Below are 21,964 nucleotides of genomic sequence, written 5' to 3'. Positions count from 1 at the left end.
GCTACTAAGCACGTAGTCTTTTTTATCTTAGTTATAACCTCACCCTTGACTCGCAACTCAGCATGTTTTTTGTTTTTCATCCCAGTTGCAGGTCAACCCTTGACTCATAGTTGGCTCATAGTTTGTTTCAACTTAGTTGCAAGTCGATTTCTGACTCGCAACTGGGCTCGTAATTTCGAAGTTGTCCCCCGACTCACAACTAGGCTCGTAGTTATCTGAGTTACAAGCCCACCCTTTACTCGCAACTAGAGCCTATGTTTTTGTTTTTCATCACATTCGCAAGTCCACCATTGAGTCCTAATTGGACCCATAATTTTTTTGAACTCAGTTTTTGGTTCCATCTCCTACATGAGGATTAACTAGCAGTTGTTCTAATATACCCGAAGGAATTTCATACTCAATATTTTCAGTAGGTGTAGTAGGTTGAGGGGCAACTAATTGTCATTCCGGTCGAGGTGAAGATACCCCGAACAAACCCCTCAAAGGATTGTTTTTCATAGTAGTAAGTGACAATAAATTTCAGCATGTAGTAATAATGTTTCATTACCAATTTCCACTTACCAAGAGCTCTTCACACCCCGGCAACGGCGCCAGAAAATAGCATTGATGAACACAAGTATATGGGGTAAATTGTAGCCTTTTAGATAAGTAAGAGTGTCGAAACCAACGAGGAGCAGAAGAAAATGACAAGTGGTTTTCAGCAAGGTAATGTCTGCAAGTGCTAAAATTGCAAGTAGCAGAGTAGTTTGATAGCAAGATAATTTGTAACGAGCAAGTAACGGTAGTAGTAACAAAAGTGCAGCAAGGTAGCCCAACCCTTTTGAGGCAAAGGACAGGCCAAAACGGTCTCTTATGATAAGCAAAGTGTTCTTGAGGGTACACGAGAATTTTATCTAGCCACTTTCATCATGTTGGCTTAATTCATGTTCGCTACTTTGATAATTTCATATGTGGGTGGACCGGTGCTTAGGTGCTGTTCTTACTTGAACAAACCTCCTACTTATGATTAACCCTCTCGCAAGCATCCGCAACTACGAGAAAAGTATTAAGAATAAATTCTAACCATAGCATTGAACTTTTGGATCCAATCGGTCCCTTACGGAATAGCGCATAAACTGGGTTTAAGCTTCTGTCACTCTCGCAACCCATGCATTCCCTTAGGCCCAAATATGGTGAAGTGTCATGTAGTCGACGTTCACATGACACCACTAAGAGAATGACAACACACATATCATCAAAATATCGAACACATATCAAGTTCACATGATTACTTGCAACATGATTTCTCATGTGACCTCAAGAACGAAAGTAACTACTCACAAATGATAATCATGCTCAAGATCAGAGGGGTATTAAATAGCATAATGCATCTGAACATATAATCTTCCACCAAATAAACCATATAGTAATCACCTACAAGATGTAATCAACACTACTAGTCACCCACATATAGTTCCGGTACAAAGATTGAACACAAGAGATGAACTAGGGTTTGAGAGGAGTTGGTGCTGTTGAAGATGTTGATGAAGATAGCCCTCCCTAAGATGGGAGAGTTGTTGGTGATGATGACGATGATTTCCCCCTCCGGGAGGGAAGTTCCCCTAATGGAATCGCTCCACCGGAGGTCCAAAGTTCGCCTGCCCAAGTTCCACCTCGAGGTGGTGGCGCTTCGTCCCGAAAGTCCTCTTCTTATTTTTTCTAGGTCAAAGTGACTTATATACCAGAAGAGGGGCACCGGAGGTGGACCGAGGAGGGCATCACCCACCAGGGCACGCTTGGGCCTCCTGGCACGCCAGGTGGGTTGTGCCCACCTGGTGGCCCCCTCTGGTACTTATTTGCTCCAATAATTCATAAATATTCCATAAAAAATCCTCGGAAGTTTCAGCTCATTTTGAGTTGTGCAGGATAGGTAGCTTGACGTAACTTTTTCAGATCCAGATTTCCAGCTGCAAAAATTCTCCCCCTTTGTGTATACTGCAACCTCTTGAGCTTGCATTGGTTTTCCTTTGAAGAGGAAAGGGTGATGCAACAAAGTAGCGTAAGTATTTCCCTCAGTTTTGAGAACCAAGGTATCAATCCAGTAGGAGATGGCGCACCAGTCACCGAATACCTGCACAAACAATCAAGAACTTGCAACCAACACAATAAAGGGGTTGTCAATCCCTTCACGGTCACTCGCAAAAGTGAGATCTGATAGAGATAGATAAACACTAAAGTAAGTATTTTTGGTATTTTTGTATGTATAGATTGGAAAGTAAAGATTGCAAAATAATAGATCAGAAACTAGCAAGATGTAAACGAGATTCAATAATATGGAAAAGAGACCCGAGGCCATAGGTTTCACTAGTGGCTTCTCTCAAGATATCATATATTACGGTGGGTGAACAAATTACTGCCGAGCAATTGATAGAAAAGCACATAATTATGATGACATCTAAGGCAATGATCATGACATAGGCATCACGTCCGTGGCAAGTAGACCGACTCCTGCCTGCATCTACTACTATTACTTGACACATCAACCACTATCCAGCATGCATCTAGAGTATTAAGTTCATAAAGAACGGAGCAACGTATTAAGCAAGATGAGATGATGTAGACGAATTAACTCAAGCAATATGATGAAAACCCCATCTTGTTATCCTTGATGGCAACAATAAAATAAGTGCCTTGCTGCCCCTACTGTCACTGGGAAAGGACGCCGCAAGATTGAACCCAAAGCTAAGCACTTCTCCCATTGCAAGAAAGATCAATCTAGTAGGCCAAACTAAACCGATAATTCGAAGAGACTTGCAAAGATATCAAATCATGCATATAAGAATTCAGAGAAGAACCAAATAATATTCATAGATAATCTTGTTCATAACTCCACAATTCATCGGATTTCGGCAAACACACCGCAAAAGAATATTACATCGAATAGATCTCCAAGAACATCGAGGAGAACTTTGTATTGAGAATCAAAGAGAGAGAAGAAGCCATCTAGCTAATAACTATGGACTTGAAGGTCTGTGGTAAACTACTCACGCTTCATCGGAGATGTAATGGTGTTGATGTAGAAGCCCTCCATGATCGAATACCCCTCTGACAGTTCGCCAGAAAAGGCCCCAAGATGGGATCTCACGGGTACAGAAGGTTGCGTCGGTGGAAATGTGGTTTCGTGGCTCCCCCTCATGTTTTTAGGGTATAACAGTATATATAGGCGAAGGAACTAGGTCAGGGGAGCTACGAGGGGCCCACAAGGGTGGGGGGCCTGCCTACCCCTGGGCGCGCCCTCATACCTTGTGGCCGTCTTGTTGCCTCTCCGACTTCATCTCCAAATTTTCTGGTTTGCTTTCAGTCCAAAAAAGATCATCGCAAAGGTTTCATTCCGTTTGGACTCCATTTGGTATTCCTTTTTTGCAAAACTCTAAAATAGGCAAAAAAAGCAGAAACTGGCACTGGGCCCTCGGTTAATAGATTAGTCCTAAAAATAATATAAAAGAGCATATTAAAGCCCATTAAACATCCAAAACAGATGATATAATAGCATGGAACAATGAAATATTATAGATACATTGGATACGTGTCAAGCATCTCCAAGATTAATTCCTGCTCGTCCTCGAGTAGGTAAATGATAAAAACAGAATTTTTGATGTGGAATGCTACCTAACATATTTATTCATGTAATTTTCTTTATTGTGGCATGAATGTTCACATCCGAAAGATTCAAGAAAAAAGTTTAATATTGACATAAAAACAATAATACTTCAAGCATACTAACAAAGCAATCATATCTTCTCAAAATAACATGGCCAAAGAAAGCTATCCCTAAAAAATCATATAGTCTGGCTATGCTCTATCTTTATCACACAAAATTTAATCATGCACAACCCTGATGACAAGCCAAGTAATTGTTTCATACTTTTGATGTTCTCAAACTTTTTCAATCTTCACGCAATACATGAGCGTGAGCCATGGACATAACACTATAGGTGGAATTGTAACATCCCAATTTTCAGTTTGGATGTTATACATAGATTATCATATGCATATCATGTTTATTTTTGCACTGGTTGAGATCCTAGAAATCTTAAGCAACTCAAGGACCCAAGGAGAGAGTTGGAGGTTTCACAAATCATATTTGAATTTTATTTCAAATTTGAAGAAAGGATCAATTTGATTTTATTATTTGTCTCTCCAATTATTTTTAATATTAAAAATAAATGAGAGAAGATAATATGACATCTTCAAATTAAGAGAAATATTGGAGAAAGAATTTTAAAATCAAATTATGATTTATTTGGTAATTTGTTTGAATTAGAAAAAATATGCATTTTTGAAAATTGCATTTTTAGGCCAGAAAAATATTCACTTTGTTCTAAATATTTTATTTAGATAGTGAAAATTGTTTTTGGCATTTTTAATTTTTTTTAATATTTTATTAGGAATTTTTCTTCGAGCGAAATTATTTAAATTTTTTTCCCTCGCCAGCCTGGGCCAAAGGCCCAGCCGAGCCGGCCCAGCAGCAGCGCCACCGCCTTACTCGTCGTGCGAGGCACGGACGCCGAGGGGAGTCCGAGCCGGACTCTACCCATGCTGGTCCCTTCTCCAAGCTGCCGCCCCACCGAGGCCCTTTAAAAGCTGCCGCCCCGTCGTCTCTCCTCGACACCGCCGCCGCACCCCGCCTTCAGCAGCAGCCGCAGCCGCCGCCGCCGTGCCGCGTCGTTGCCGCCGCGCAGCTTAGCCGCCGCCGCAGCGCCCCGCGCCGCCGTCGACCCCGCCGCCAGGAGCCGCCGCCACCTCGACTGACGCCGCCCGCTGCTGCCGTTGCCGCCGGTTTTCTATGAAGAACCGGTAAAAACCGCCGAACCGCCGCCCGTTTTTTTAGGTTTTTTTTGTTAGATCGTTTTTTCGTTCAGTTTATCTACTTAACGAACGTTCGTTCGTTTTAATGAATGCTTTTCGCTTGATGAGTTCAGACAGCGAACGTTCGTTCGATAGTCTTTTGCTTTGTAGTTTATTTTCGACCAGGGACTTATCCACGAATAGTTTTATCGCGATTTAGCCCTGATATTTAAACTAGCATAACTTTTTACCCGTTTATCCAAATTAGATGAAACCAGCGCCTAAATCTTTGTATCATTCTGTTCTTTCCAGTTAACCAACTTGAACATGATTTTGGTACTGTAAAATTTGAGTTTAGTCCAGATTAGTAAACGATCTTGTTTCGTTCGTATTTTGAGTTTCATTGCTCCGTTTGAGTTGAATCTTTTTGCGAATCGTAGCTAATCACATGTACCTACTGTTAAGATCTAATTCACATGTTAATATTGTTGTTAGGTTTTGACTCTTGTTAGTTTAAGAGTTTGCTTGTTTCGTGTTTGATTTGGATATTTTCTTGGTTTTTCCCGTGTTTCGATTGAGTGATTGCTTATGTATGCTATTGTTTGTCTATGCTAGATTTGCCGGAGTGCGAAGCTTGTTACTACGAATCTCTAGAGTTTGCAGATCATCAGCAAGGCAAGTTACACTTTGATCATACTCTTTTATACCCAATTTTTACTATTGCCCCTCAAATATTTGCATGAGTAGGATTGGGAACATGTGGTTTGGTTGTAGTGCTTGAGGTAGGAACCTAATACCTTTTGATCACCCCAGGAATATACGTTATGCTTATTATTGCTTAGCATGCTCGTAGACAGGGATTGGATCGTGATTTCACACATGGAAGTTGAGGGTTATTTTAATCATGGATAACATTAGGGTGGAAACTTTAATACACATCTAGGTGGATTGGTTGAGGCACCTAGGGAACCCAGTGTTGTCTGTTTTTGGAAATCCCGGAGTACCCGTGTGATTATCCTATGGAATGCCACCCAGGCTTAAAGGGGTCATAAGATTATTCATGCTAGAAACTTCTGTGTGCAGCCACAAGACATATGGGCTCTGGCATAGTTGAGTAAGTTGCGTGAGCTCTTGAAGAGGTAGATTAGCAGATGTAGGGGAAGTAGGTGGTACTGTCTACCCGGAGTAGAGAGTTAATGCTTAAGAAAGGCTATGTCTCGATCATCCGATCATGGATGCGGCCGAGTCTTGTGGGGAAAAGTGCGCAAACCTCTGCAGAGTGTATAAACTAATCATGGTTAGCCGTGTCCCCGGTTATGGACATCTTGAGTATCTAGTACTTGAATCTATTGATGTATCTCATCATGTTACTTTAATTAAATTGAGTTGGGTTAATGATGATACTTTTAATTGGGATTTGACTTGGGGTTACCTTCTCAAATAATGGGCAACTTGGGAGTAGTTAAATAAATTCATTCCTTTGTTGTAGGAAAAAACTAGCTTTATGCAAAATCATGAAACTTACAGCCTCCCAGCCAAATATTACATGTAGATATAGTTCTTGCATTTCATTGGTTTACAGTGTAACTTTGCCAGCATATTCCATGTGCTGACCTGTTTCGGGTTGCAACGTTTTATGTTGCAGACTACTCAGACGATGTATAAGGTGCGATAGGTCGTTGTTTTGCACTCAGCTATGTTGTTGGAGTTGATGGACTTATTTACCTTCGAAGCTTCCGCAGTTATTTATTTTAGATGGCCTTCAGCCATGATATTTTTGTGTAATCATACCATTATGAGGACTCAATGTAATAAGTGTGTGATTGAAACTCTGTTATAATTCCTCGAGTACTGTGCATGTCAGCATTACCGATCCAGGGATGACACTGATGCACAGAGACTTGACCGTTTGAGGTCTGGTCGCTACAGGAATAGAATGGTGGTTGTGGAGAAGACAAAAAGGAGAAGATAGTCTCACATCAACTAGGCATATCAACGGGCTATGGAGATGCCCATCAATAGATATCAATGTGAGTGAGTAGGGATTACCATGCAACAGATGCACTAGAGCTATAAGTGTATGAAAGCTCAACAAAAGAAACTAAGTGGGTGTGCATCCAACTTGCTTGCTCACGAAGACCTAGGGCATTTTGAGGAAGCCCATCATTGGAATATACAAGCCAAGTTCTATAATGAAAAATTCCCACTAGTATATGAAAGTGACAGCATAGGAGACTCTCTATCATGAAGATCATGGTGCTACTTTGAAGAACAAGTGTGGAAAAGGATAGTAACATTGCCCCTTCTCTCTTTTTCTCTCATTTTTTATTTGGGCCTTCTCTTTTTTTTATGGCCTCTTTTTTTGTCCGTGGTCTCATCCCGACTTGTGGGGGAATCATAGTCTCCATCGTCCTTTCCTCACATGGGACAATTCTCTAATAATGAAGATCATCACACTTTTATTTACTTACAACTCGATACTTAGAAGAAAATATGACTCTATATGAATGCCCCCGGCAGTGTACTGGGATGTGCAATGACTCAAGAGTGACATGTATGAAAGAATTATGAAAGGTGGCTTTGCCAGAAATACGATGTCAACTACATGATCATGCAAAGCAATATGACAATGAGGGTACGTGTCATAATAAAACTGAACGGTGGAAAGTTGCATAGCAATATATCTCAGAATGGCTATGGAAATGCCATAATAGGTAGGTATGGTGGCTGTTTTTAGGAAGGTATATGGTGGGTGTATGGTACCGGCGAAAGTTGCACGACACTGGAGAGGCTAGCAATGGTGGAAGGGTGAGAGTGTGTATAATCCATGGACTCAACATTAGTCATAAAGAACTCACATACTTATTGCAGAAATCTATTAGTTATCAAAACAAAGTACTACGCGCATGCTCCTAGGGGATAGTTTGGTAGTAAAAGACCATCGCTCGTCCCCGACCGCCACTCATAAGGAAGACAATCAATAAATAAAGCATGCTCCAACTTCATCACATAACGGTTCACCATACGTGCATGCTACGGGAATCACAAACTTTAACACACGTATCTCTCAAATTCACAACTACTCTACTAGCATGACTCTAATATCACCATCTTCATATCTCAAAACAATCATAAAGAATCAAACTTCTCATAGTATTCAATGCACTTCTTATGAAAGTTTTTATTATACCCATCTTGGATGCCCATCATATTAGGACTAATTTTATAACCAAAGCAAATTACCATGCTGTTCTAAAAGACTCTCAAAATAATATAAGTGAAGAATGAGAGTTCAACAATTTCTATAAAATAAAACCACCGCCGTGCTCTAAAAAGATATAAGTGAAGCACTAGAGCAATATTGTCTAGCTCAAAAGATATAAGCGAAGCACATAGAGTATTCTAATAAATCATGATTCTTGTGTGTCTATCCCAAAAGGTGTGTACAACAAGGATGATTGTGGTAAACTAAAAAGTAAAGACTCAAATCATACAAGACTCTCCAAGCAAAACACATATCATGTGGTGAATAAAAATATAGCCTCAAGTAAAGGTACCGATAGACGAAGACGAAAGAGGGGATGCCTTCCGGGGCATCCCCAAGCTTAGGCTTTTGGTTGTCCTTGAATTTTACCTTGGGGTGCCTTGGGCATCCCCAAGCTTAGGCTATTGCCAGTCCTTATTCCAAATTACATCAAATCCTTACCCAAAACTTGAAAACTTCACAACACAAAAATAAGCAAACAACACGCAAACAACAGAATCTGTCAAAAACAGAACAGTTTGTAGTGATATGTAACTTTCGAATACTTATGTAACTCCAAAAATTCTGAAATAAATTGGTGGACATGAAGAATTTATATATGAATCTTCTGCAAAAAGAATCAACCAAAAATAGCTCTTCTGTAAAAAATGATAGCTATTCTCGTGAGCGCAAAAGTTTCTGTTTTTTACAGCAAGATTGCATTAACTTCACCCAAGTCTTCCCAAAGGTTCTACTTGGCACAAACACTAATTAAAACTTAAAATCACATCTAACCAGAGGCTATATGAATTATTTATTACTAAACAGTAGCAAAAAGTAAAGAACAAAAATAATTGGGTTGCCTCCCAACAAGCGCTATCGTTTAACGCCCTTAGCTAGGCACTGATAATTTCAATGATGCTCACATAAAAGACAAGAATTGAAGCGCAAGGAGAGCATCATAAGACACCTGAAAAACACATCTAAGTCTAACATACTTCCTATGCATAGGCATCTTATAGGCAAACAAATTATCATGGCAAGCAAAAACTAGCATATGCAAGGAAGCGGAAAGAAACAATAGCAATCTCCACATAACGAGAGGTAATTTAGTAACATAAAAATTTCTACAACCATATTTTCCTCTATCATAATAATTACATGTGGGATCATATGAAAATTCAACAAAATAGCTATCACATAAAATATTCAACACGATACACATGCATGCGAAGTTGACACTCTTCCAAAATAGTGGGGTTAACATTAACTAAAGTCATAACCTCTCCAAACCCACTTTTATCAAAAATTTCATAAGATTGAACATTCTCCAAATATGTGAGATCTAAAGTTAACACTCTTGAAAACCCACATTCAATAATATTGCAAACACTATTATCAATCTCATATTCATCATGGGGCTTAAATAAAATTTCAAGATCATAAGAAGAATCACCCAAATCATGATCATTGCAACAAGTAGTGGACATAGCAAAACTAGCATCCCCAAGCTTAGGGTTTTGCATATTTGCATATCATTAACACAATTGAAATTAAGAGAATTTATAATAACTTCACTTCAATCATGCTTTTCATCGAAGTAACTATCAAGTATGGGTGCAATAGCAACGATCTCATGTATAACATAAGGAACTATAGCAAATTCGTCTTCATAAATATTGGCATCATGGCCACAAGAATAGCAAGCATCATGTTCAACAAGGGGTTTTTCAATCAAATCATCGGAATCATAATTATCTATAGATTCATGAATATCATTATTTTCTTCCAAAGCAACAATCATTCTTTCAATAAATTCTTTGACATAGATATTATGAGCATAGTTTTCATAGCAATTTAAGTATGTCAAAATTTTCAGATTTGTAGAGAGTAATATCATACTTTTCAATCAAAGAAGCAACTTCATGAGCACCCTTAAAAGCAACAAATTCTTCAATTTGTTCGATATCATAGTAACTATAAACACCCTTTGCATAAGAAGATAAGATTTCATTATCATTAAACTCACATAGGTAGGGAAGGTGTTTTTTAGGGTTCTTAAAGCAACAAGTAAAATCATAAATTTCACAAAGCTTCCAAGCATAGAATAGCAAACTGTTTATATGATTCCATAAGAGTCTCCCTTTTTCAGACAAATGGTGATGCACAAAATGAGCATGCTCGTCTAAAGATTTTCCCTCAACTAGACTAGTTGGGGTTTTAGCATGAGCACATATAGATCAAAGATGATCCAAGTAGAACACTTTAAGTGGATCCATAACAATAGATTTTTAGGAAGAGAATATGCAAGAAAATAGAAGGCACATGGAAACACAAACAAAAAGACATACGGGAAGAAGGTGAAGAATAGGCGAAGGTTTTCGAAAATTGTTTTAGAAGTGGGGGAGAGGAAAACGAGAGGCAAATGGCGAATAAAGTAAAGCAAGGGAGAAGAGTTTATGATGGGTACTTGGTATGTCTTGACTTGGCATAGATCTCCCCGGCAACGGTGCCAGAAATCCTTCTTGCTACCTTTTGAGCTTGTGTTGGTTTTCCTTGAAGAGGAAAGGGTGATGCAGCAAAGTAGCGTAAGTATTTCCCTCATTTTTGAGAACCAAGGTATCAATCCAATAGGAGACGACGCACAAGTCATCGAATACCTGCACAAGCAATCAAGAACTTGCAACCAATGTGATAAAGGGGTTGTCAATCCCTTCACGGTCACTCGCAAAAGTGAGATCTGATAGAGATAGATAAACGGTAAAGTAAATATTATTGGATGTATAGATTGGAAAGTAAAGATTGCAAAATAATTTATCGGAAACTAGCAAGATGTAAACGAGATTCAATAATATGGAAAAGAGACCCGGGGCCATAGGTTTCACTAGTGGCTTCTCTCAAGATAGCATATATTATGATGGGTGAACAAATTACTGTCGAGCAATGGATAGAAAAGCACATAATTACGATGACATCTAAGGCAATGATCATGAACATCGGCATCACGTCCGTGTCAAGTAGACCGACTCCTGCCTGCATCTACTACTATTACTCGACACATCAACCACTATCCAGCATGCATCTAGAGTATTAAGTTCATAAAGAACGGAGCAACGTATTAAGCAAGATGAGATGATGTAGACGAATTAACTCAAGCAATATGATGAAAACCCCATCTTGTTATCCTTGATGGCAACAATACAATAAGTGCCTTGCTGCCCCTACTGTCACTGGGAAAGAACGCCGCACGATTGAACCCAAAGCTAAGCACTTCTCCCATTGCAAGAAAGATCAATCTAGTAGGCCAAACTAAACCGATAATTCGAAGAGACTTGCAAAGATATCAAATCATGCATATAAGAATTCAGAGAAGAACCAAATAGTATTCATAGATAATCTTGTTCATAACTCCACAATTCATTGGATTTCGGCAAACACACCGCAAAAGAATATTACATCGAATAGATCTCCAAGAACATCGAGGAGAACTTTGTATTGAGAATCAAAGAGAGAGAAGAAGCCATCTAGCTAATAACTATGGACTTGAAGGTCTGTGGTAAACTACTCACTCTTCATCGGAGATGTAATGGTGTTGATGTAGAAGCCCTCCATGATCGAATACCCCTCTGACAGTTCGCCAGAAAAGGCCCCAAGATGGGATCTCACGGGTACAGAAGGTTGCATCGGTGGAAATGTGGTTTCGTGGCTCCCCCTCATGTTTTTAGGGTATAACAGTATATATAGGCGAAGGAACTAGGTCAGGGGAGCTACGAGGGGCCCACAAGGGTGGGGGCGCGCCTACCCCCCGGGTGCGCCCTCCTGCCTCGTGCCTGCCTCGTTGCCTCTCTGACTTCATATCTAAGTCTTCTGGTTTGCTTTCGGTCCAAGAAAGATCATCGCGAAGGTTTCATTCCATTTGGACTCCGTTTGGTATTCCTTTTCTGCAAAACTATAAAATAGGCAAAAAAACAGAAACTGGCACTAGGCCCTCGGTTAATAGGTTAATCCCAAAAATAATATAAAAGAGCATGTTAAAGCCCATTAAACATCCAAAACAGATAATATAATAGCATGGAACAATCAAAAATTATAGATACATTGGAGACGTATCATATACCTTGCATATTATGAGAGAAAGGGCATTAGAATTACTCTAAAAAGCATTATTATACAATAAAACAACATAAATGATAGTAGGAAAATATGATGTAAAATGGACGTATCAATCATCCCTTCCTCTTTGGGGAAATACAGACGTAGTTATAGCAGACATCACTATGCTAATTACATTGTTGCTAAATACATACCACCTAGTTTCACGTACCAACAAAAGAAAAATTCTTCTATGATTTAAGACATTACTTTTGGGATGACCCACATCTTTATAAAGAAGGAGTAGATGGTATTATTAGACGTTGTGTACCTGAGCATGAACAGGGACAAATCCTACGGAAACGTCACTCTGAAGCTTATGGAGGGCATCATGCGGGAGCTAGGACTGCTCACAAGGTATTGCAATCTGCTTTTTATTGGCTTGCCCTCTTCAAGGATGCCCCTAAGTTTGTTTTATCTTGTGATGAATGCCAAAGAATTTATAATATCGGTAACGACAAGAAATGCCTATGAATTATTCACTTGCTGTTGAACCATTTGATGTTTGGGGTTTTGATTATATGGGGCCTTTTCCTTCCTCTAATTGGTACACACATATTTTGGTTGGTGTTGATTATGTTACTAAGTGAGCAGAAGCTATTCCAACTAGTAGTGTTGATCATAACACTTCCATTAAAATGCTTAAAGAAGTTATTTTTCCAAGGTTTGGAGTCCCTAGATATTTAATGACTAATGGTGGTTCACACTTTATTCATGGTGCTTTTCGTAAAATGCTTGCTAAATATGATGTTAACCATAGAATTGCATCACCATATCATCCTCAATATAGTGATCAAGTTGAACTTAGCAATAGACAAATAAAAACTAATATTACAAAAAGAAGTTAATAGGTCCCGAAATAATTGGTCTAAGAAATTCGATGATGCACTTTGGGCCTACAGAACAGCATATAAAAATCCAATGGGTATGTCTCCCTATAAAATGGTTTATGGAAAAGCTTGTCATTTGCCTCTTGAGTTAGAACATAACGCATATTGGACAATTAAAGAACTCAACTATGATTTAAAACTTGTCGATGAAAAGAGGTTATTTGATATTAGCTCACTAGATGAATGGAGAACCCAACCCTATGAAAATGCCAAGTTATTTAAAGAAAAAGTGAAAAGATGGCATGACAAAAGAATCCAAAAGCTGGAATTCAAAGTTCGTGAATATGTTCTTTTGTACAACTCTCGTTTCAGATTCTTTGCAGGAAAGCTTCTCTCTAAATGGGAAGGACCATATATTTTTTCTGAGGGAATGGGAAGGACCATATATTATCCAAGAGGTTTATCATTCTGGACCCATCAAAATAAATAACTCCGAAGGTACTAACCCGAAGGCTGTCAATGGGCAAAGAATCAAACACTATATCTCAGGTACGCTTATTAATGTTGAAAGCAATATTATTGAAACGATGACACCGGAGGAACACATAAAAGAAACCTTCCGGAACACTCCAGAATAACCGAAAAAGAGGTGGTACGTGATACGGTAAGTAAACAAACTCCGAAAAATCCGCAAAAATATTTTTTGTTAGTTTTGGAATATTTTAAAAATTAGGAAAATAAGAAACAATCAGGAAGGCACCCGAGGGGACACAAGACACCAGGGTGCGCATGGGCCCTTTGGCGTGCCCAGGTGGGTTGTGTCCCCTCGGGAACCTTCCCGACCCCGTTTTCCTCCCGTTTGCTTGTTTCCCAAGATAAAAAGTCTTTATATACCCCCCAGACGTATTGACCACCGTATCACAGAGAAATCTCCTATTCTTCTTTGTTGTTGTTTTTTGACAGATCTAGATCGCCAGGGCCGCTTCGAGCTCCTCCAAGGACAAGTTCTTTGAGAACGTCATGAACCCGTATTTGTGGGAGGTGATGCAGCACCATCAAGCCATTGAGATGCATGAGGGGGTGCTCCACATCCAGGACGTCCAGGGTCCCAAGGGGACGGGGACCATGGATGCCAAGCTCGAAGCTATGGAGCAGGAGGTCTTCAAGTGCAAGGGGATGGTGGAACATGGACTCAATGCCAATCACCTCATGATCGCGGACTACACCCGTGATCTTAAGGTGGATGGTAAATTCATGAAGGTCATCGTCTTCACCTTCAATGACCAAATCAACTTTCTGCAATGCCAAATCTATGATCTCCAAAACCATGTCTTTGAATATGAGGCAAGGTTTAAAGGTATGAGTTTGACTGCCAGTTGCAGGACTCACGAGACTCGCTCCTCCTCTTATGGTGGTGACCAATTGCCATGGAAGCCGGAAGATAAGATCGCTACTACCTCATCACCACCACCACCTTCTTCATCACCAAAGGATACTTGAGTTCATGGTATGGACACTCCCCTTGGCTTGTGGCAAGCTTGGCGGAGGTGTCCCGGTATCGTATCACCACGACTATCTTTGCCTTTATCTATTTTAGTTCGATCTTTAGTTATCCTACGATATAGTTTAATAAAAGTTTAGTTTGATCCTTTCTTTTCGAGTGCTTGCTTAGTGATCTATCTATGTAATCGTGTTCGAGATATATAATAAAGTTTAGTTTATGTTTTGGTTTCTTTACTTTTATGTTTCAATAAAAAGAAAGGGAAATAAATGGAAAAGATAATATGCTAATCTTATAGTGAGTAATGATATCACATAAGGAAGAGTATAAGTGGTAAAATTTATTGGAGATTGTCAAACATAGCATTGTTCAGTGATGCAATTCATGAAAGAATTAATAAGGGAAGAGAAGATTCACATGGAAATACACTATCTTGGACATCTTTTATGATTGTGAGCCCCCATCAAAATATTATGGGCCAAAATTGTTGACATTGGACAAGGAAGACAACGTAATGATTTATGCTTGTTCATATTCACATAGAAGTTATATCGTCATAGATCCTTTAACATGTGGTGCTTGCTCAATATCTTTGCTAGCCAAAAATTCCGCACTAAGTAGAGATAGTACTTGTACATCCAAAACCCTTTAACCCAAAATCTATTTTTGAGAGTCCACCATACCTACCTATGAATTGAGTAAGATCCTTCAAGTAAGTTGTCATCGGTGCAAAAAGGCAATAAAAGTTTCTTATAAATGTGTTAGATCATTTAGTGTAATAGAAATTGAGTGTTGTACAAACTTGCGATGGCAAAATAATAAAAGTGATAGACTGCATAATAAAGGTTGCTATCGTAAGGGGCAATATAACGTGACGTTCTTTTGCACTAAGAGATTGAGCATACAACCAAAGAGCGCATGGCAACCTTTGCTTCCCTCTGCGAAGCTCTATGTTTTACTTTTATGTATTTACTTTTATACAAGAGTCAAAGTATTCTTCCCTATTCCTTTTTATTTTTCTCTTTTTCAAAGCACCATGTGGTGAGGTAAGATCTAGGCACATATATCCAGTTGTATATGGGTGGGCATGAGTTATTATTGTTGATATTACCCTTGAGGTGAATACGTTGGGAGGCAAAACTATAAGCCCCTATCTTTCTATGTGTCCGGTTGAAACTTTTTGCTCATGCGCATGCGGTGAGTGTTAGCAATCATAGAAGACTATATGATGGTTGAGTATGTAGACTTGCCAAAAGGCTTCGATACATGAACCTTCCTGAAAAGATGATGAACTGTAGTTGCAAACTTGACTGAGAACACAGTTTGTTGGTTTTCAATAAGGTTTATGCTTCAATGTTGTGATGAATTGTTACTTGCTCATGAGAAGTTATATGATAAAAGTTATGTGATAAAGTTTGTTGCTGTTATAATAAATATGCATGATGCTTCTATGTTTGTATTCTGTTTTTATCACACCTCTCTATCTCTCTCTAAGCATGTGGACATGTTTTTTGATTTTGGTTTTTGCTTAAGGACAAGCAAGGTCTAAGCTTGGGGGAGTTGATACGTCCATTTTGCATCATGTTTTCCTACTGTTATTTATAATGTTTTTATGCACAATAATGCTTTTTGGAGTTTTCTAATGCCTTTTCTCATAATATGCAAGGTTTTCACAAAGAGGGAGAATGCCGGCAGCTGGAATTCTAGACCTGGAAAAGGTACGTCAGAGTTACCTATTCTACACATCTCCAAATGAGCTAAAAATTCACGGAGAATTATTTTGCAATATATAAAAAATACCGGAGCAAATAACTACCGGAGGAGGCCCACCAGGTGGGCACAACCCACCTGGGCGTGCCAGGAACCCCAGACGCGCGCTGGTGGGTTGTGCCCTCCTCGGCCCACCTCCTGTGCCCATCTTCTGGTATGTAGGTCATTTTGACCTAGAAAAAAACAGGAGGGGACTTTCGGGACAAAGCGCCGCCGTCTCAAGGCGGAACTTGGGAAGGAGCACTTTTGCCCTCTAGCGGAGAGATTCCACTGGGGGAACTTCCTCCCGGAGGGGGAAACCATCGTCATCATCATCATCACCAAAAACTCTCCCATATTGGGGAGGGCAATCTCTATCAAAATCTTCAAGAACACCATCTCCTCTCAAACCCTAGTTCATCTCTTGTGTCCAATCTTTACCAGAACCTTAGATTGGTACTTGTGGGTGACTAGTAGTGTTGATTACATCTTGTGGTTGATTACTATATGGTTTATTTGGTGGAAGATTATATGTTCAGATCCATTATGCTATTTCATACCCCTCTGATCTTGAGCATGATTATCATTTGTGAGTAGTTACTTTTGTTCTCGAGGTCACGGGAGAAATCTAGTTGCAAGTAATCATGTGAACTTGATATGTGTTCGATATTTTGATGATATGTATGTTGTGATTGCCTTAGTGGTGTCATGTGAACATCGACTGCATGGCACTTTACCTTATTAGGGCCTAAGGGGATGCATTATGGAGTAGTTATTAGATGATGGGTTGCTAGAGTGACAAAAGCTTAAACCCTAGTTTGTGTGCTACTTCCTAAGGGACTGATTTGGATCCAAAAGTTTAATGCTATGGTTAGATTTTATCTTAATACTTTTCTCGTACTTGCGGATTCTTGCGAGGGGGTTAATCATAAGTAGGAGGTTTCAAGTAAGAACAACACCTAAGCACCGGTCCACCCACATATCAAATTATGAAAGTACCGAACACAAATCAAACCAACATGATGAAAGTGACTAGATGAAATTCTAGTGCACCCTCAAGAACGCTTTGCTTATCATAAGAGACTATTTGGCCTGTCATTTGCCACAAAAGGATTGGGCTACCTTGCTGCAATTTATTTACCGTTACTGTTACTTGCTCGTTACAAATTATCTTGCTCTCTAACTACCTGTTACCGACTATTTCAGTGCTTGCAGAAAATACCTTGCTGAAAACCACTTGTCATTTCCTTCTGCTCCTCGTTGGATTCGACACTCTTATTTATCGAAAGGACTACGATTGATCCCCTATACTTGTGGGTCATCAGGGGTCGAGCAGCCAATCTCCGATCGTCAAATGTTTGACCATGAGGATCCTACCATGTCGGACCAGCCAAGCAAAGGACTTGCACTTGGGGGTGACCCCGGCTTTCCAAACCTTGCTAGACAAAAAGGATGTACGTGGTCATTGAATTGCATCTTGTACGCCTACTTGGTGGAGAATTCGTTAGAGTTGGTCCAGATCCCGCAGATGGAGTCGGGGTGGTTCGGGTTGATGTCGGGCTCTCAGAGAATCTGCCAAATATCAATGAATTTGTGAAGCTGCACGGTACTGTCGAACATGTGACTATGATTATCCACCTATCTCCTTGAAGGTCCTCATGCACAATCATGTTTTTTGAGTTGCAGATCTTGAGGAACTCCGGGGCAGGACGATTTTGGTGTTTTGACCTTTTTGCTAAAGTTTAGCTGCATCTGACCCCCATTCGAAAGTATTTCGGAATCTGACCCTTTTTCTACCGTCAAGGTCGATGGTGGTAGGGTATAACAGCCTACCGGCAAGTCCCTTGGCGGTAAAAACACACCCTACCGCAAAAATCCTCTAAGTATCAAATACAGTGTGTGTGCTCACCATACATCGGGCACCTCAGCGGTAGGGGTACACAGGCTACCACCAACCTGTTTGGCGGTAGGCCAGCACTGCACTGACGTGGATAAGTGATACACCCATTTTGCATCATGTTTCCTACTGTTATTTATAATGTTTTATTCATAATAATTCTTTATGGAGTAATTCTAATGCCTTTTCTCTCATAATATGCAAGATTTACACAACAAGGGGGAATGCCGGTAGCTGGAATTCTGGACCTGAAAAGGCTACGTCAGAGTCACCTATTCTGCACATATCCAAATGCGCTGAAAATTTACGGGGAATTGTTTTGGAATACATGCAAAATACTGGAGCAAATAACTACGAGAGGGGGCCCACCAGGTGGGCACAACCTACCTGGGCACGCAAGGCGGCCCAGGCACGCCCTAGTGGGTTGTGCCCTACTCGGCCCACCTCCGGTGCCCATCTTCTGATATATAAGTCATTTTGACCTAGAAAAAAAGAGAGGAGGTCTTTCGGGACGGAGCGCCGCCGACTCGAGGCGGAACATGGGCACGAGCGCTTTTGCCCTCGGGCAGAGCGATTCCGCCAGGGGAACTTGACAAGGACATGTATTAGGGGTAGGGTAACAGGCCTGACCTAAAGACCCTACACGTGGACACCGTACACTTTGTACTGGGCCCCTGGGCCAGATCGCCGTCCAGATGTACTGCAACTTGAAAGTCACTCGGACGGCAACGACCACTCGGAGCACGGCACTCCACTCGACGAGCTCATTCCACTCGACCGTGTAACTCACTCGGATATGCGAAGACCAATAGTCAGCATGACTGTTTTGTAGTGGGCAGGCATTATGACATTGATGCTCCACTTTGTAACATAGGAGGTGAGGGGGTGGCGCACTCTATATAAGCCACCCCCACCACTAGACTAGGGGCTCTTTTTCTTCCACCTCTCTCTCTCTTTCTCACCATTACTATCAGGATATAGCTCAGGCATGGCAATCCGCTCTCCCTTTTCTCTCACATATTGTACATACTCACATAAACAAAGCCTCTCCGGAGCATGAGACGTAGGGTTGTTATCTCCACCGTGAGAGGCCCGAACTCGCTAAAACCACCGTGTCAGCTATTTGCATCTCGATAGATCATGCTCCTTTACCCTACCCCCTTCTATTGCCGGAATCGTTACCACGACAGTTGACGCCCACCATGGGGCATGGCGTCTATTGAGCCATGGTGCAAATGGTTTTTCCATTTATTTTCGGCAACAACTCAACGATTGGCTTGCTGGAATTCTGGGCATCGCGCCATTAGTACAAACACAAGGATCAGGGAAGTATCTATTTGATCTAGTCTTTCTTTGAATTAATTATCTAACAATGGGTTGATCTTTTTCTCCTGTAGGATCAGACATCACCCATGTGTGATCAATCATAAGGAGAAGAAGCGGCGAAAGGGACACCTCACTCCGTTCTGACCGCTGGTTCTGCTCTAAGGCGATGAAGCGACACCATCCACGCGTTGCCATCTACGATCTCGTCTGCGACGCCATTGTCGCGCCCCCACGCACGAACGTCGGCGCCATCCACCCGTCGTCTCCGACTCCATCTACGACGCCGACGTTGCCCTTCCACGCATTGACACCGATGCCGTCCGCCGATCGTCGTCTCCGGCCTCGATGCCGTCCTCGAACCTCTCACACTCGACGGCCTCGTCCTCTGGTCAGCTGCAGTGCGGCGGCCCCTGCGATAGAAACGCAGATCCGACGACGTGCACATAATGATGGAGGTTGTGTCCCACACACGCGCGACTCCGGGGATCGCAGCCCGGCCCGCAACGCCATAGTCGGGTACACCGTGCCCGCCGGCGTCGTCGTGTTCGTCGACGTGCTGCTCCGCATCAGGCACGCCCAAGACGACCGTGACTTCGACTGTCTTCGAGCTGCTCTCCGGAGCCTCCGTCGGTCCCGTACTCGACGAGTTTGATGCCTTCCGGGGCTGCGAGATCAAGTCCGGCAAACCCCACGGGCCACGGCATAGCAATGAACTGCATGCAGTGAATGACCGTGGGAAAGGGAAACTTCCATTACGTACATTAACGCTTTAACTTTTGCTTAATTAGCACTAATTAATGCCTCTTGCATGCAGGTTCCGTCTACGGACTCAGGACGTGGGCAACTCCTTCCATGCGTTGGCTTGTCAAGCAATTACATCTAATTACTAGGCATTAATTGCTAATATTGATACGTTTTGGAGCAGGAAGGCGTCCCTCTGCTCGGCCCTGATCTGCTGGTCAACACCAGCTAGATCCTGTCCGCCGGCAAGCCGGATAGACTCGTCCAACTCCAGCGAAGGGAGCAGCACTTGGGTGCTTATGGGCACGTCCACGCCGAACCTCACCGGCGCCTCTGAGCCCGGCCCTCCACGTCGTCCTGCCTAGCCAGCTCCACAACAACTGGATCCCAGCCTAGCTGCGGTTCACTCGGATGAGGCGTCCGCTCGGACAGGGCTCACTCGGCCGTAAGGTTGCTGGTTCACTCTGCCGGACCTACAAAACAGCCACGACCCACAACCTGCAACCGATGGCCGCATAATCTCCCTCGTAAGTGCATGCATAACGTGGCCACTTCCATGATCAATTAACTGCATGCAGGAAAAAAGAAAACGGAAGGCCGACTCCCACCAATAGGCAACCCCGCTGGCTCCGCTTTGTCAAGGTATAATCGCCTCATTAAGCGTCCATCTGGTGAGGATTTACAATGTCAGTTACCTAATTATTGCGGCCATAAGTGCGTTGCTTCAGCGCTAGTTAATTAGTGCATGGATGCATGCCGTTAACTCGGTGGCTATGCTGGCTATACTTGCTAACTTGCAGAGAACTGTTGGTATAGCAAAAAATATTTGTGGGTGTACGTGTACTTGCTAACTTGCAGGCACTGAGACGAACAATGCTGCCCCACCGACTCACCATTTATTCCACTCAGCTCATGGCGTTGCAATCAGATCACCGCCTATAATTCACTCGGCCGATTCACCTTTTCACTCGGCCGGCTGACCCAGAGATTATTTCTGCAATCCGGACAACTAACGTGCAGGTTACTCGGATGGTTGGCTTCAGCATACCGCCACCGGCCCCGTCCGCCTTGTCGTAGTCTCCAGCCTCATCCACAACGTCCTCGACAAACCCCCACATATAGCTCCTCCTCCCTCTAGGGGCTGGCGGCATTCCAATTTGATGATGAAGAACTCAGTGGAACAAGTCCCTAGCCACTCGGCAAAGGATTGAGGACCTTATACTCTCTGATCATTTTACAGTTTAGTCGTCAAATTACTTGACAGTTGCTTAACAGCCCTTTCTCTGTTCAAACCCAGGTTCACTCAGACGGGACTAAAGCTCACTGAAATGTCCTTCCACGGGGACAATTCGCACACATGCTCGGATGAATTTACTCGGATGGTTAACAGACAGCTGCGCCAGTTGGATACAGACATTTTGGTCCAGCAATCACTGGCTTGGAGAGGTCCTCATCGCTCGGCCACCCGCGCGTCGCCACTCTGAGGAACGCGTCTACTTCACTCGGACACTCCGCGCGTCGCCACTCCGTGGAACACGTCTACTTCACTCGGGCGTGCCGCGCGTCGCCACTCCGCGGGACACGTCTACTTCATTCGGGCGCCCCGCGCGTCGCCATCGGTTGGTCACCTCATCACCACTCGGCCGCCCCGCGTGTCCCCAATCGGTTGGTCACCTCATCACCACTCGGTCGCCCCG

This window comes from Triticum dicoccoides, chromosome 5B (assembly GCF_002162155.2).
Source record: "Triticum dicoccoides isolate Atlit2015 ecotype Zavitan chromosome 5B, WEW_v2.0, whole genome shotgun sequence".
NCBI lineage: Eukaryota > Viridiplantae > Streptophyta > Magnoliopsida > Poales > Poaceae > Triticum > Triticum dicoccoides.
The sequence above is the reverse complement of the archived record's forward strand: the minus strand, read 5'-3'. Positions refer to the sequence as shown.